This window comes from Phalacrocorax aristotelis, chromosome 1 (assembly GCF_949628215.1).
Source record: "Phalacrocorax aristotelis chromosome 1, bGulAri2.1, whole genome shotgun sequence".
NCBI classification, from domain to species: domain Eukaryota; kingdom Metazoa; phylum Chordata; class Aves; order Suliformes; family Phalacrocoracidae; genus Phalacrocorax; species Phalacrocorax aristotelis.
In genome coordinates, this window is record NC_134276.1 from 26,016,950 (window position 1) to 26,034,675 (window position 17,726).

Here is a 17,726-nt window from a genome sequence, read left to right on the forward strand (position 1 = left end):
TCCTCATACGTCCCCCTCTCCCCCAAAACAAATCCAAGGCTAGGAAAAGCTTCAGGAAAGATTTTCAAAGGCAGTGAGCTTTCAAAAGGAAGAAAGCCCTGAAGTATTCTCTGTGCATTTCAATAAGGAAATTTCCCCTGTATCTTCCACACTTCAATCTTCTCTGCGATCATGGACCAATTGTCATGGTCAAAGTATGAGTGAATAATAATATGTAGCTCAGGAGTGTGACCCTCTATCAGCTCAGCCAACTCCCCTTCTGTAAAAAACATGGTAGTATCTCAACCATGCACTACTTGGACCCATCCGATGTCTTCTCTGGGTGGTCAGGGTGCACTCATTGACTGCTTTCTGCAGGGGAAGAGCTTGTTCTCCTTTTGTTCTACGGTTGGCAGAAAGCTCCTTGTTTTGGGTGATGGTCTGTTTTACGTTGTTTGACAGCTAATTCTTTCTGATGTGAAATTAGGTCAGATAAACAGACTCCACTGCAACCATGAATAGTATCTGCAGGCATAGGGAGCTGTATAGTTGCTTGCCCTAATTCTGAACAGCAACTTCTGAAAGCCTTCGAGCAGCATGACATGGGCAGCACAGGTTTAACAGCCACTTCAAAAGCCGTTGTATTTTCTAAACTCTGTTTGCAATGTAGAAAAAAGTTGGAAGCATGTTTCAGAAAGCCTCACTCTCTTTTCTTTTAAACTTTTTTTTTCTCTGTTTAATTCATTCAGCTGAACACTATAATTGCAGTATCTAATGAGCTCTTCTTGGTGCCACCTATCACCCACATCTAATACTGAGTCAAGTGATCCTGAGAACAAGAGACCATCTCAGAGATTTCTCTAACACCGTGAAGGGTGCTTTGTTCTCCCCTCCACAGGATGAGCTCCTTGCTGTCCTGTGTACCTCTGAATTCCCATCCAACTTGACATGACTGGTTCAAAGCCAGCTTTTTGTCCTTGTGAAGAATTGTTTTTTGTACTCCACGTGAGCAAAGCTCACCCGAGGATCAGGAAGGGGGTGAAGGATTTAATGGAACAAAGGCATCTTGGTTTTCAAATCTTCTCCATTTTTGCTCCATTGCCCACACATATATCATTATCTGGCCTCCTACTCTCAAGATGCGAGCCATCTCTTTTATTGCTCGCATGTGCCTCTCTTCCGTTGAAAAATGGTGAATCACTAGAACAGAACAGATAAGGTGAATAAGTACCCCTCGAGGCACCAACGAATACAGAGTATAAGGACAAGGACTGGCTCTCACACACTGGCAGCTGGTGTTTTGCACCACAAGAATGTATTATTTATCTTCCATTGTGCTATGCATTATTGTACTATCTCTAACATGTGGAAAGGGTTCATAACACACTGACTTATTTTAAAAACACAGCAGAATTTAGAAACATCGAAACAAGTGACATTTTTCAGATCGGCAATAAACAACACAACAGTCTTATTTTCTCAATGGAAGGCTACCACTTGGTCAGTGGCAAAGCAACCTGGCCCTTTTTCACCCTCACCTAATGCTCATCTGCAGCCTGAAAGAAGCACTTCTGAAGGACTGAGGCCATACATGGTCCTTGCAACAGCTGTGCTAGTGATCCTGCTGAAAATACCCATTAAAAGTGGACTAGGTTAAAACTGCCTGCCCATTTCTCCTCTTTTAGTGACAGACATAAGTAACAGAGCACAAAAAATGAACAGCCGCTATCAGCCTGGGATGTATTTAAATCATCGACATATGGATGAAAGACAATTAGTCAATTAGTATTTGTCTACTTCTGCCATTAACAAGCATATGTCACAAAAACAACGAATTAGATAATCCCACTCTTGCTTGATAACACCCCCCACACCACACAAACACATGCGACATGGAGAACGACTCATTGTTATGACGGCAAAACTCAAGCAGCAGAGCTTTGCTTGAGTCAGAACTGAGTTTACATCTGACTCTCATTTCAATAAAAACTTTTGCCCCAAAAGGGCAATTGGTCTCTGGATTTGGCAGGAATTTGCCAAATGGCAGCTCTGCAGGTTGGCTCCTGCTTTTAGGCTGTGCAGCTCTAGAGCAATTTACAACAGACGTTGAGGTTGACCAGGCCTTGGTGCACAGCAGGGACTTCAGCAAAGTTTCAGCTACATCAGATGAACTTTACATGAGAAATAAGAATAGGAAACAACCCTGGAATAGTGCTGGAAATGAAAGGGCACATATTAAAGGTGTTGAAAATGAAAAGCAATAGAATTAGTGATATTTATTCAGCCTTATATTTTCCTCAGTGAAAATGCCTGTGCCATTTTGGGCAGATATTTCTACACGTACCACTTCAGGTTACAATAATAAACCAGTTTTTGGTTAAGCTGTTAGAGTGCTGGTTTCCACAGAAAAATAACAGATCTTTCAAGGGAAAAAAAAAAGGAAAATGCTAGCAGAAGCTCTGTATCTGCAGCCTCTCTGTGTCGTCAGGGAGGACATTCACTATCACATTCATTTTGCCTCAGAAGAAGAGACACTTGAAAATTAAGAGAACAACAGCATGCAATCCAGCTGAGAGGGGAAAACACTCTCCCTGCAATGAATGATGCATTCAGAGCCTCAGTGGCAATGTGAGGATCAAAAGGAAACCTTTGAAGAAAAAGGGTATTTTAACATTTAGTTATTCAGCTGCTCTGCCTGTAGGTTTCACTTGTTTAAGATGAACAGAAGTCAATTCCAAAATCTCAGGTCTTCTAGCTGTAGTCAAGATGTTGACACTGAAATATTATTGCCTTTTTAATTAAAAAGGTATCAGTATCTTTTCAGAAATTACAGTGCATTAATAAAAATCTCACATGGAGCAAAACTTCAGTGTTGTCAAGAAAAATTTGTCAGATAATTTTAAAAGGTATGGATGATGTATTCGATTTAAAAATGCAAAACTCAAGGAAACAGTACGTCTGCATGGGGCAACATCACACTATCCTGAAATCACAGATTATCAGGTGATTTATTGCACATGACAGTTTTTAATCAAAGTCAAACCTGCCAGGCTCCAAGATCACCATGCTGCCACACTCACCTAAAGCAGGCAGCTTATATAAAATAAATTATTTATTTTCCTTGACATTACATTCCTTGTACATTGAAACAGTGTTTAGTCTGAACTATCTGCACTGTGCAGTAAAGGAGCCGTTTCATGGATGGAGCGGCTCACGTTAGCTGGCAGTGAGGCACAAACACTCAGCAAGGGCTGATTGCAGCCCAGCATTGACATGAGCCTGCTTCCCTCCCCCTGATGGAAATGGTTCAGATCTGCTTCTCCTGCAGCTTGTCTCATACTGATGAGTAGATGGTACTAGGGGTGATATTTCATAGAATGATAGGATGGGTTGGGTTGGAAGAGGCCTTCAAAGATCATCTAGTCCAACCTCCTTGACATGGGCAGGGACATCTTCCACTAGACTGGGTTGTCAAAGCCCCATCCAACCTGGCCTTGAACACTTCCAGTGATGGGGCATCTGCCACTTCTCTGGGCAACCTGTTCCAGTGTCTCATCACCCTCATAAAAAAATACTTCCCAATATCTAATCTAAATCTACCTTCTTTCAGTTTAAAAGCTTTGTCCCTGTCCTGTCACTACAGGCCCTGGTAAAAAGTCTCTCTCCATCTTTCTTACAAGTCCCCTGTAAGCACTTAAAGACTGCAATAAGGTGTCCCTGGAGTCTTTCAGAACTACACCCCTAGAACAATCTTTCACCAGCTGTTCAATATATTTTAAGGTGATTTCCCACCATTCAAACACTATAAGACAAGGGTCCAGATGCTTGAAAGTGCATTTGTCATGATGACTGGTACTTTAAATGAAAATTAGTTTTGTCCTAAATTACAATAAAAACAGAAGCTTGCAGGTGGTGAAAACAATATCAGGGCAGAAGAAACTCATCCTGGATTGGAGCAAACATCCCTCCAGTGTGGGTCTGTGGCAGCAGTCACTACCAGATGTTTGGGAAGGAAAGAAGGGAAGAAGAGTTATGCTCTCTCCCCTCACCTCCTATGGTCATCAGCCTAAGATCTTCCTCAGCCACAGGCTGGAGCTCGCATCTAATAGCCAGTGATGGATCTGTCCTCCGTGGATACTTTCTTGGACTCGTACTTCTGATTACAGAAATTCACGTCAAAGGAATCTGCAATTTAAATATATGTTTTTTAGAGAAATGGTCTGTTTTAAATCTTTCCCTATAGTTATCCTGTTGTAAGGAACCACAGAAATTTACTCCCTTTTCACTAATTTAATCATTTGTGGGTTCCAGGATGTTATGTGAAGTATACACTTCTTCTATGATACTTTTATGATGATACCTTTTTCTTAGGTGAATAGACCTAGCCCATTAAACTATTCTCATTCATGAACAGTTTGTACATTTGATCGTTTTAAAGACCTTTATTAGTTCATCTATATCCTTCCAGAAATGGAGAAAACCTGAATTTAATGCAGTATTCAAGATATAGATACACCAGGTATTTGTCTTCTACCATTCTTCTAGATTTTCATGTTTGTTTTTAACATTTGAATACTTTTTTTGACCAGGTTTGAACACTGAGTTAATATTTTTCAGGGCAATGAAAATCAGTGTGACAATGACTTCAGTATCTCCTTTCTGAATAAGAATAGAGGGTACCGCTGTGCCTGTATGCTTAGTTTTTTTTTTTCTTTGCGCCTTACCTAGCATTTATCCATGAGTACTTTTCTGCAATTTTGCACCCAGTCATTAGTATCACGGGAGACTTTTTTTGCAAATCTTTGCAGTCAGTAATCCTGAATAACTCACCAGCGAACTTTATCACTAGCCTATTCATTCCACTTGTAATTATAAATTACATAGGAATCTGTTGAACAGAGGCCTTTTTATAGGTGCCATACACCTACACTAAGTATTCAACATTGAGTCTTTCAGCACTTCAGCACTTTCCACACTTGTCTGCTAGCATTTTATCCTTCTGGCTTTCTCTTTCAATTTTCCTTAGGAGTTTCTTCCTTTTTGGTAGTAAACTTTTATGCAGTGGATTTTTTAAAGCATTTTTGTTCCTAGCAGGAGGTTTGATTGCGGTCACGTTAAGTTCAGTGAGAGAATGTAGTTCTTGCACAATTACTTACTGATGTGGGCCTGATGCACCATTTCAGACTAATCAGAATTTTTTCCCTTTTTTGGGTTCTCAGATTAATTTTTCCAAGAGGCTTTGTGCCCCTGTGTATCATTTACACAATCTACATATGGATAATTGCAGTTCTCAGTATTTTGTTTTATGCCCTCACAGCCCTCACAATCTCTCTTAATAATCTGTGGTCGTTTTCTCCAAGTTTATCAGAAAGTTAGTGATACGTCCTTATTATTACACTGCTGTCCTCTGAAGCTGTCTAGCTACTATAATTTCTTCCAGAAGTTTATCCTCATGCTTTTTCCACAGAAGAATATTCAGAGCTTTTTAGCTGTTATGCACCCCTTGTAACAAAAGCTAGAAAAACCCCTTAAGTTCACTGCTAAAAGGGCTTTAATGAACACTCTATCATTATCATACTAACCAACATCATGCCATAGTGATGGGGGCAAGTAGGACCACATTCGATTTTGTAAACATCCAAACAAACCATTGCAAAAAAGAAATCTAAGCACAAGAATACTTGTTTGGGGTGAGCACAGGTGCTTGTTCAAAACCCCTGACAGCTCTTTGCAGCAGCAAGGCCTTGCTTCATGTATTAGCAGCTGTTAGAAATCAAGCATTCCTTTTCATTTTGGCCATACATTCCCCTAGTGTACCTAGAAGTAATTCCAAATTAATTATGTGCCATGTACTGCTCATTCCCACCACTTTTGTTTAAATTGAAGACTTAAAGGTTTTCCATAAGTGAAAAAGACATAATGCAATTTTAGATTTCATACAGAGGGGGCGAGGAGGAAAGGAGGACATTTCAAAGATTCTTCTCTTCTTCATTTCATAAGAATATAATTAATTGCTCCTTCTCTTAATTTAATACTGTGACTAATCCTACTAAAAGGGATTATTTAGAACAAGCAGACAATGCAAGATACACTTCTATGTCATTCAGCTGTCTTCAGAGAACAAAACTGAAAGCATCAACAATTTTGGCTGAATATTTTTTTAGAAGTAATTTTCAAAATTAATATTTTAGGTCAGTGATTCAATTTAAACCCTGTTAAATGGCAAAAAGAAATCTGTGTAATCAGAAATTGCTTTCCTCTGTCAAATTCCTTTACTGAAGTTAAATCCCTTCAGAGACATTTGGAAGGTATTTAAGGATCACAGAATCTTTATCTCGGAGACTCTTTTGTATGTACTGTATATACACTTTAGATGTCACTTTATCTCTGGCAGTTGTAATAAAAGGAACAATTGGAATGTATATAGAAGGCATGATTCTAAGTTAAATATGATTTTATTCTCTTCATTATGGTGTTATCAGAAATAAAAAGGGGAGGAAAAATACTAATATACCAAAGAATTACTTAAAAGAATTACTGAGTAAACTTCAAACAGTTTTTCCATTAATAACTTTTCCTATTAAAAACATAACTCATTAATTACTCTAGGTTGGAAAATTTGTTCCTTCTTTAATTTTCCCACATTGATGGTTAGCATTAGCAAATGAGGATGCTGCCTTTATAAAATCACTATAATTATTAAATTTAATTAACTTATTAAAGGCTTGATTCAGGAATATAATTATGTGCTTAATTTTAAGCATCTGACTAGCTACACTGGTTTCAGCAGAATTACTTCTGCTTTTATATTAAGGATAATTCTGGAATGCTTCTCACAGTGACATAGGGTGGGGACACCTATAGCTAACACCAGCAAAAGAAGGTAGTAATACAAGATCAGGTGGAGCAAGGTCACTTCAAACTGTCCCCCTCCTTTGCTTCCTTCCTTGAGTCACCTGCTCAGAGCCTGAATAACTCCTCACCTCTTCCCACCCAGAGCAGCAGGGCTTTGCCTGGAGCTGCTGCTCCACCTCCCCCCACCGCAGTACCTCTGGAGTTCACCTGGTGGGCTCTCAGAACCACCTCAGTCTGCTCTCAAGCACCATTTGATCTTGCTTGTACACTTTGTATTAGTCAGTCACTGCATATAGAGGAAACAATGCAGGTAGCTGCATTCTTTCCTTCCCTCCTGCGCACGCTCCTATGTGCTGGGCTACAGGCTTAGGCTCCTCTTCCACCTCCTTTTGACTTTTTGGCTGCAGGTTCCAAGGGATGGTGGTAGTTTTCTCCACCCAGTGCAGCCAGGTGTTTGAGGACAGGGGCATGTCCCGGAGTATTGGAAATGTGGGTTTTGAAACCCCTCCAGCTGAGGAAGGAGGTGAATTGTGTTCTCCCACTTTCTGGTGAAAGCCCTGAGGACTTGGCTGGACTGGAAAGAGGGGGGGAAAAAAAAATCTCTGCAATGCTCTGTCAATTGCCAGCCCCAAAAGAAGCCTTGGCACCACAGATCTTCAGTGAAGAAGGTTTAAATGTGCACCCAGCTTGGGTGCCTGAAAGCTATTCTGGATTTCAGTGTCTTACCCAGCAGGAGAATAAGCTTTTGGTATTGTACAGTGAAATCCCACACTCGGGATCCTGCTGTTGAGTGACAGCACAAACCTGCCAAAACCATCAGGTGGAAGCTGCTCAGCCAATCCCTCCTTCCAAAACCACATCCACATTGCTCTGCACCCTGAGAGAGCGGAGGTCAGCAGCCGTACACGAGCAAGTTGTGCAGCTGGTGACAAGCTGTCACCTCTTTTAATGACACCCAACGGCTGGTCAAGACCTTGCAACCAGGTAACACATTGTTAAGAACATGTAGGTAAGATTTAAAACAGATATACTGTCAACACGAGGACAGTAATAAAACCAAGGGTAGCTAATTGTGGTCTAGAATAAATGATTACGTTTAAAAGTGCTGAGCAGGCTGTTGGCTACTACTGTGAAAATTAAGCTAAATATAAGGCATCAGTTCTGCATCCCATAACTTGGAGCAATAGAGGGGACTGTAAGGGCTAGAGCTTGTTCTGTTTTGATGCACATTTTTCTAAGGAAAAAGAAAGACAGAGTCAAGTTCTCTGACCTGACTGCATCCTGAGATAACTATATATCATCCACTGGAAATAAACTTAGGATATTTTTGATAAATCAGTTATAACTTCCATGAAAATATCAATGCAAGGAACAGAAAGCTCCTGATTTAACTGAGATAGAAATCAGGCTCCTTGCTGTTGGTGAGAATTGCACTGATAGACAATGCTGTCAGCTCATGAACCCAGCGAGAGCAACTGCGTGAATGACAGATAAAGCCTGCAGGTGTCAACCACAGGCTCTGACTGTCCTATGGAGCTTCTCCACATCTCTAAGAATTTGTGATTACTAGCTTAGAAATAACTGTATTATTCATTTTAAATAGAACACTAGCAGTGGTGAGACCAAAGCTGAAATCAGGACTTGCAGATGTCTCAGAGGAAGCAACAATACCCTGCGGGTGGCCTCATCAAATCTAGAAAATCCCACTATAGGTGGCATTTCTCCTCTGTCTCTTGTGAGGCCTCTTGTGATATTCAGACTTCATTAGTATTTTGCACCTCTGGCTTCCATCAGGGAGGAGACTGATCTGCTGTGAGAAGAGCTGTATTAACATTAGGCAGCAACTGGTTACAAGAGAGTCAATGGATTTTTCTCAAAAAAGATGGGTGGCCTTTACATTCAAATAGATGTAGAAAAATAGAGGCAGTTCCTTTTCCAGCTCCAAGGCAGAATTAAACACTTGGCTCAAATGTGACCCAAATTGGTCTAACCTGGTCTTAAAAGCCTTTTAAGATGTGAGGAAAATAACCTTTGCTGGAGGTTAAGATGATTATATTTTTATTTCTATGTAAAAGTAATACCAGCTTTCTGTAAAAATCATTTATCTATTTGAAGACTATTAGGTTTCCTTCAGTCTTTTCTTTTTTTTTTTGCTTGACTAACCAAACCCAATTCCTTCATTTTCCTCTAGTAATTCAGATTTTCTGAATTTAAAATGTCTCCACATTGATTGCAAACATTTTAAGACATGGTCCCCAAAAGCGTATATGATATTCCACCTAGGATCTCAAAACTACCAAGCCCAGGAGGATGATTAATTCTTCTGCCTTCCGTGAAACTGCTTTGTTTTCATACCCCAGACAGGTGTCTGCCTGGTTTTGTAACTTCACGACACTACTCACACATATATGGCCTGTGGTCCATCTTGCCTGGCCATATTTCTCACTTTGTTCATTGAACAGTTCCTTCCCAAGAATGGTATGTCCCTCCCAATGGTTTCTGTATCTCTTCTTGTTGTTTTCAGACAACTCTACATCATTTGGATCTGAAATCCCACTTCCAAAATAATTCCAACTCTTCCTGTACAGGAGCTGTTCACAAATTGTTCAATATGCTCTCTATTCTGTCATCAAAGCTATTAATTAACATTTTGCATAGAAGCAGATGTAGGGTGGGTCCCAAGAGCATCCTATTTGAAATGTGTCCTGATTGGACAGTGAACTACTGATCCATTTTGATAATGATTTTTTTTTCCATATTCTTAGCTCTATTTACTTATTTCACTTGCAAAAATGACACGGGAGTTGAGATATATCACGTCTTCTCCCGCTACCCTGTCTATTGGGGTGATTACCTTGTCAAAGACAGAAAGCAGATTGGCTTGCCTCTGACAAATACCTTTTGGCTGTTTTCCATTACATTAGTATTCTGTAGGTTTAAATAATTTATTCAATTTAAATTAGATTATTGAAATTATTTATTCTAGTATTCTTGCATTAAGTTAGGCTGGCTTCCTTTTGATGTCCTTTCTTTTATAGAAACTAGTATTAAGTTTTCTTTTTTTGACTTGGTGGAGATCTTAAAGATAATCTGCTAGTTGTCAGTAGTTTAAAATTAATTTCATTATTTCCTAACAACCTGTGTATCCTAATTTATCTAAATATTAAGATGTTATTTCCTTTTTATAGTCTAAAATTTTGTCCTCTGGTTAAAACTCTACTCACATACTGATGACTACTATTAATTTTCTGTAAAGACCAAAGGAAAATGCAACTTCCCCTGCCACCTGTTACTTGCTGTTCTTTCCTTTTTGTTTTCCTCTTGCTTTGTATGCATTTATAAATGCTTATTCTAGTTCTAATTCATGTTATGCTGTAGCCATCCTGTCTTTGGTTCTTCACACCATCCCTTAGAATTATTGATAGTCATGTTTTTTGATTATTTCTATGGCATTACGGAGTTCCTGATGCTGTCATACCAGACCTCATTATATTCTGCTTTCCACTGGGACAGGTTGCTTGTTGTGCCTTTAAAATTGCTTATTTTAGGGAAAGTAATTTTCTCACCACAGTGCCTTTTTGCTGAAAAAAAGTTAAAAAACTCTTAGAATGTAATCCCTATCGATCCTTAGGAAAAACAGAATTTGGGAGTACTGGCAGGTAGTGTTGATACACCTACCCGACAAAACTCAGTGTTATGCAGAAATAACCAAGGTTGCACAGAAATATGAGGTTTCTTTATGGAGTAAAGAAACTATCTCATGATGACTTTACAATGTTGTGCCTATATTAATTAGCACAACAGTGCAATATAACTACACTTATATGATCTGATACTAATACTTGGTTTCTTCTTGCTCAGCATCTCATTGATCTTTAGCATAAAGTCAGAACCTTATATAGTAAGGACCTTTTATTTGGACTTCTTTTTTCCCCAGGAGACCCTTGTAAACTTTAAGAATTATACTATTTGCAGTGATGCAGACGATTTTCTCAGACAGTGTAAATTAGAGGACTAGACAGGTTTACATCCTTTAGATTCCCCTCACATTCTCTGTTAAATTACCACAAGACTAAAAGATCACAGATTAAAGAAAAGTTAATTTTCACATATTGGTATTAACACCAAGGAAAGACATTTGATGCTCTTCACTCCAGGAACCCTTTTTGCCACTGGGATGAAGAGTCTGATCAGATATTTCAGTAATATAAAATAACTTTACTGACTTGAGTATGTGACCCATAATAGGAGAGGAAAATGTGATGTCTTTGCCTTTGCATTTGAAGGAAAGAAATTACTTATCTAAATTAATAGAAAAAAAAAGCTGCTTCTTATCCATTGCCCATCTCAGTCCAAGAGCTCAGCATATACAAGATTTTATTAACAGAGAATATGACCTCTCCATATAAAGGAGAAAGCCACCTGGACAGAGGTAAAGCCATGCTAAAAAAGTCAGTCTTGCATTACGATTTGGAACAATTCCTTAGCCAAAGTGGAAACACGAGTGCCAGTTCTCTTGCCATTACTGCAAGTGGCAGAAATCCTACTTATTTCAATAATACAGGAATGGCTTCATCATTGTAACAATAACAAAGCCATCAGTATATTGCAAAGGGGATGACTTCTGTTGTTCGGGGATATTAAACCTCAAATAAAATTATGCTATGAAATCACTGGGAAAGTGAGTATTTTTCTTTCTTATGGCAGTGAAAACGTTGTGGAATGAATTGCGTGCTCACAGGGAAAATTTGTCTCCCTGAACAGAAAGTTAAGCATTTGAAAGCAGCACATTCTAAACTTTTGCTGATATATCATGTCTAGAGTTGTTTCTTGTCAGTATAGGATACTCCATTCATGGAAGTGGCAAAAATTCTTCATTATATATTCATAAGGAATAGGTGTTGAGTACAAGGAAAAAATCATCAAGTTAGGCTTGACACTCCTCCTCTGCCAATATTTCCTACTACAGACCTGACCTGGCTTTAGAACACCTACAGAAATGTCTTGCCTCCCTTGACAATCTCCTGAAGATAAAGAGAACACATGCTTGCCCAAACAGTAGTATATATGTACTATATGAGTATTATACTATATACTAATATATATAATAACTCAGCATATTATTTGAAGCTTTATAATACATCTGAACCATATCTTTCAGCAATAATAAGAAAATACAATCATTACTATGGTTCATGCATGATCTGTGATGGTAAAGGCTGTAACAGAAATAACTTTGTAATTTGCAGCCATATTATAGTGCTGAAACGTCCCCAGTCCATAACCACACAGTTCTACTTGTCGCTCTAGTGTCGTTCTGGATTCCTCACCGATTCTAGCTTCTCACCCAGCAGCCATGCGAAGAAGGACTTTCAGCTTGTTGTGGATGGGAAGGTCTGTAAACCTGCATCTCCAGCAATAACCTCAGCCCAGCCACTCTGCTTTTCTGTAGAGCGTTCACAAGTACTCCTGGGGCACAGACTCTTATAAGTCAAACAACTTCTGAACATTGCTACATACCCTTTTCAACAAATCTGGCTGTCCTTCACTTCCTTGCCCTGGATTTCCAGAGAATGCCGAATCACCTTTGGGCACAGGATGATTGTTCCTCCATTTGGACAAAAGATGTGAAAACCAAATAATAATGACTTTGCTGTTGGTCATGTTTCTTAAATCATGACTGAAAGATTTACAGATGGTGTAGCTGAGCATGGTTCACAGCCCCATACAATGATGTACCAGTGAGAATAATGCCATATCAAATTTCTATCAGAAGTCAAATTATATGACATGGACCTGGACTTGAAAGGTAAAGTTCTTCAGGGCTTAAAGAAAGGTCACCCAAGACATGGAGAAGAGGTTGTGTAAGGCTACTCACTAACTTCAAGAGATGTGAGGTATTAACATTTCACTTTGATTTAACAAGGCTTAAAGACCTTCACACTCCTTTGGTTGAGAAAAGGAAAATCAAGTTTGCTGGGCACTGTAATTTGTTTTATTTAGAGTATTGTCCAACTTTTAATCTGTATAAGCTTCATACCTAACTTCTAAAAGGTCATTGAGTAATTTTAATACTCCCAAAACAAAGAGCCCTCAAAATTTAAAAGAGAAAAAAATAAAGGCTAAAGCTACGATTCAACCTTTGCTTTAAAAGTGGCAAAGACAGGTAGTTCCTCCATCATTAAGTTACATTGAATAGGGCAACTAAACAAAAAGGAAAAGTTTTACAAGAAATGAAATCTGAGGCTATTTGATGAACATTTTAAGGCAGCAGTGCCACTGGAACAGGCACTTCTGCTTGCTTTGTCATTGGCTCCTTGTTCTTTCTCTGCATTATCCCCTGCTTTTGCTGAAGCAGGTCTCTCTGCAGTGAAGCAATGGGTAACTGATTCGGCTAAAAGCAACCTTTCTTTTTGCTGGTTACTTTCCAGCCAGATCAGTGACAGGGTCATCCTCATCAGCACAAACTGATTGTGTTGGCTGACAAACCATGGATCATGGTTTGTTCCAAAATCAGCGTTTGGAAAGGTGCAAAAGGATTTAATACTGAGCTTCGAATATGTTCAGTGTTCCTAAGAGAGTTTTGTTATATTTTCCTCCTGACAGAGCCAACATTTCAAATTTCTGCATGTAATAAGGCAAAAATAAGGCTTTCCTTTCCTGTTTTACACATTGTACTTCACTTGTGCTTGGGCTAGAATAAAACAGCTCTCATCTGTGTGAATTACCCATTTTGTAGTTCTTCACTGAGTTTGCAATAATATACATTTCTTGTGTTAATATAGATTTACCTGGTCTACAAAACCCAAAATATTCTGTTGGTCACTGAAAAAAGAACAAACTTAGAAGAGACTGAGTGCTTTAGACCCTTTAAAGGTCTGACCTATATACACTGGCAGTGTGCAGAACTTACCAGCAAAGGACGGGACAGCATCAAAGCACTCACTTCAATAAGGCAGATACAAGCTATGCCATAACATTACATCATGGCCTTCATTTCATGTTAATTCCAGCAATGGGAAACAGTAGTCGCAACTCAGTTTATAGACTTGAGAATTGATGTGAAGGTATTTGCCATTTCCTCAGCCTGAAGAAATAGTGAGGAGGAGAAAGAAAGGCAATTATTCGGTGTCTGTACAAAAGAAAATGTATTCCTGACATAAGCCATGATGTACGCCCTTGACTGGCCTAATAGCTTGAAATTCTCCACCCATTTTAAAGGAGATGATACAATTGCAGTGGAATTCAGGTTATTTTTTACCATCACAGCACAATGAGCACAGACTGCTCTTTTCTGTCTAGCAGGCTCTCTGCTGCGTGACAAGAGGTGTTCAAGTGGGACTGCTAGAGAGCATTTACCTTGCCCTTCCCACCACATATGGAATCAAAAATATTTATGGTAATGGTGCTACTGCAGTTCTGCTTGTAATACTCAAAATGCTAAGTGAAAGCATTATGTAGTGGGAGCACAGCACTGAATTATTCCTGTGTATTGAAATGCTGATAGACAAACTAGACTGCTAAGTAATTAAGTCACTGTTAGACCAAACCATTAAATCCATTGTTTGCTGTTTTAACTGCTGCTAATTGCTGTCACCATGACAACAGTAGAGTTTCTTTTTCTGGTATCTCCACGCAGTTTCCTTTTCATAATGGAGCCTGCGACATGGAAATTTACATCTTCCTAAATTGAAATACTTCTTGAGTTGAAATAAAGGCAGACATCTTTAGGAAAGAACAGTTTTAATGTCATCAGTTAAATGGATCTTACCTAAATTTTTGATAATCTATTTGCAGAATTATCTGGATCTTAACACAAAGTGTATTTTAACATAGATTATTAATTTTAAAAACTTGCCTTCTCACTTGCATCATAAAAATCATAGTTCACATTAAGATCAGGGAGGTAAGTGCATCAGGCTAGCATAATACCCTGTACCTTGCACAGACCTTAGTTCACATGCTGTTTAAGGCTATGCTTGCATCAGTCATTAAGCTTGGGTCAGAGCCCAGATTTTCTCTCTAATTCGTTCTAAAAATTATAGTTATTTTGGAGCCTTCCGAATATTTAAGTCCCTATATTTAGGTTACAGCCATCCCATGGCACCTATTCTGTGTACCCCACCGTGTGGGTCCCTATGTTCGGTAAGGAGCCTCCTAGTCCAATCAATCTGTTATGACATTTGAATAGGAGATAAATCATTGCTGAGCTGCAGATAGAATTCTGCTCCTAACTGCTTGTCTAATATTAACTGCTGATCCCATCTCCCAGGAATGAAGGAAAGATATCCAGAGAAAAGCTGGAATCAGTCCTTCCCATGCCTGACTTCAGCACCAGGTGAGAAAAGGTGCTGTGAAATGGTGCCAGCACTTGGCTAATATTAGGCTTTATTTTTCAAAGCGAAAGAGCAGAAAGAGGACTACCCTGAAGCTCTGACTGGAAGACAACTCCAGGACTTTTTCTGATTTTCACTTTTGGAGAGAAAGGCTCCAGTATAAGCCAAATGACAGCTACTAAATACATTTCCTCTAATCTGACACCAGAGGCTGCTTTGCAGGGGTGGAGGTGCAGAGGATAGCCCTGCAGATAGACTCCTTTCCAGTGCTGTGGCTCCACTCTTGGCAACTGTATCTTGCATGAAATGTGTCTCTGACCACAGACACCACAAGACCATGCCAGCAGCCTCTGCAGGCCAAAGCCCAGGAGCCAAGCCTGAGCTTAAATTGCAGCATTAACAAAGTCCAAAGTCTGTCACATTGGTAAAAAATCAGTGTGCTCGTTCTTTTTATGTGTTTTATTTGTTCACATTGAAAACACTACAAAATCTGCCAAGGTCTAGGAATATACTCCTGAGCATTTTGACTGTGATAAACTGGGAAAAGTATATGGTAAAGTTTGAATGGCACCCAAAAAGTTAGCGTGATTAACCCAACCCTCAGTAATTTTTGTCTTTCACAAGCATTCCCATGCTAGAGTGGGAAGACTACACATATGTGTTGCTGTAAAGGCTTACAGGTCCAAAAAACTATTTAGAAGTCTAGCCTAAACATGTAGAAATGATGAGTTAATGCCCAGATCTCATTTGGGCAACCAGCATGTATCCACTTCTGGTGCAGGTGCTGAAAGCTGGTACAGAGGCTTCCCTTCTACCATTTAGACATTCTCAAACTTTTGGGGAATTAAAAACTCTCACACATTGTTCACCAAAGCACCAGGACAGTGTCATTATACTTGCTTCAAACTGGCCACACACAATACATGTTGTAAGAACTAAAGATTTCAAATTCCAGAATTATCATATCAATATGCAACATTAACATCCACTACTGACATCTTAATAAATTTAGCTTCAGTTTAGTGCCTCAGTTTAGTTGACCTACTGGATACTGGGAAAAGTCAGGTCGTCTTCGTATACCTATGAATGGTGGGGCAAAGTAGGAGGCAAATTTGGTAGTCAGTCTAGCCATTTTGACTCCCCAGTTTGATTCACAAGCTCCAAACCCTTCTGCCACAAATATTGCTTGATAGAGAGAACATACTTAGTCTGTCATTAGCAATGTGATAAACAACCCCACTCACCAATATCAGCAATCAGGCTGCCTGGTTCCTGCTCTGAAATGAACTGCTGCACCTTTGGCCATGCCCTGTAGCATGCGTCTTTGAAGTAAGGAGTAATTTTCTCATATACAACACAAATGTGGTCCCTCTCGAGTTGGTTTGCCTCCTTCTCCATCACAGCCAAGGCTAAGCTAACACACTGAAGGCAGTGCAATTGTCCTAGAGAAAGGGAAGGGAGAAAAACCGGTGCTGAAACTCTTGTTACCAAAGTACATTTCCTTAAGTTAATCAGTATGACATTGTTTATTTAGGAAATAGTATTTCCAAATACTGTGTTGCCATTAAAGAAAAATTGCTGAGGCTTTTAAAGGAAGAAAGGTCATCCATTCTATGTTTTATACAATGTGTTGCTTTCTTATATAAATTTGAAAGGAATTTTATGACCTTCCACTCAGTGCTTGTTGACTTGCTTATATCATTATATTTTGGAAGCTGTTAACTTTTGCTTCATAAAGTCTTTACCCTTTTTCAGTCTGCCCTTGAAAAGGATATTTTCTAAGAAGTCCTTTGTTTACAGACACATCTTAAAAGCCAGGGACTGAAAATGCTGATGAATACCAAAATCTGCTCAGAGTCTGAAACAAAAGCTCTGAGAGGCATCATTTCTCCGCTGCCTCACTCAGCACCCAGAAAGATCCATGTTTACAGACTTCCCATTGCAAAATTCATTGACACAGTGTGTTACTGTGAACAAAAATCTTTCCAGCGTTCCAAGCATCCTTTTTTCCAGCTGTTCTGGATTGGCATGGTGCACTGGTATTAGCAATGCCCCTAGGAAAACGCTGTGATATTGTAAATAGCCTATTGCATCCTAAGTCATTGTTCAGTTCACCATGAAGCTTTGTACAGAAAGGCTGTAAAAATTGTGAACTTCATCGAACAAATGCAGTCCATGTCAGGATTTCCATGGATTTATATGAAGATTTGGGCTACCAAGACAGGCTGCTCCTTCTCCACTTGCATGTTGCAAACAACTCCATGCAGAATAACTTCTCCTCTGAGCCAAAGGTATCGATGACAGCACCTCACCCAAGATCTCTGCACTGCAGGGTGGCCCTTAATCTGTCTCCTGATACAGGTCCTTATCTGGCCTTTATTTTCAAACTCATAAGCATTAAAAATCCTGTCAAATGAAAAGACTACTGTTCTTTGATTTCCTAGGCAATTACATCAGAGAAACATTGAAGCAGACTAAGCCCAAATTCAATCCTGCAGTAACAGCAAGAAACTAACTCTGGAGGGGTTTTGCTTATGTCATTTATTAATCTGAAAA

The 17,726-nt window shown here is 39.3% G+C and overlaps 1 pseudogene; it reads right to left on the reverse strand.

Annotated features, from left to right (window-relative positions):
- Positions 1-1,006: 1,006 nt before the first annotated feature.
- On the reverse strand, positions 1,007-16,568 carry LOC142052025 (putative tRNA methyltransferase 9B; annotated as a pseudogene).
- Between the last annotated feature and the right edge of the window lie 1,158 nt (positions 16,569-17,726).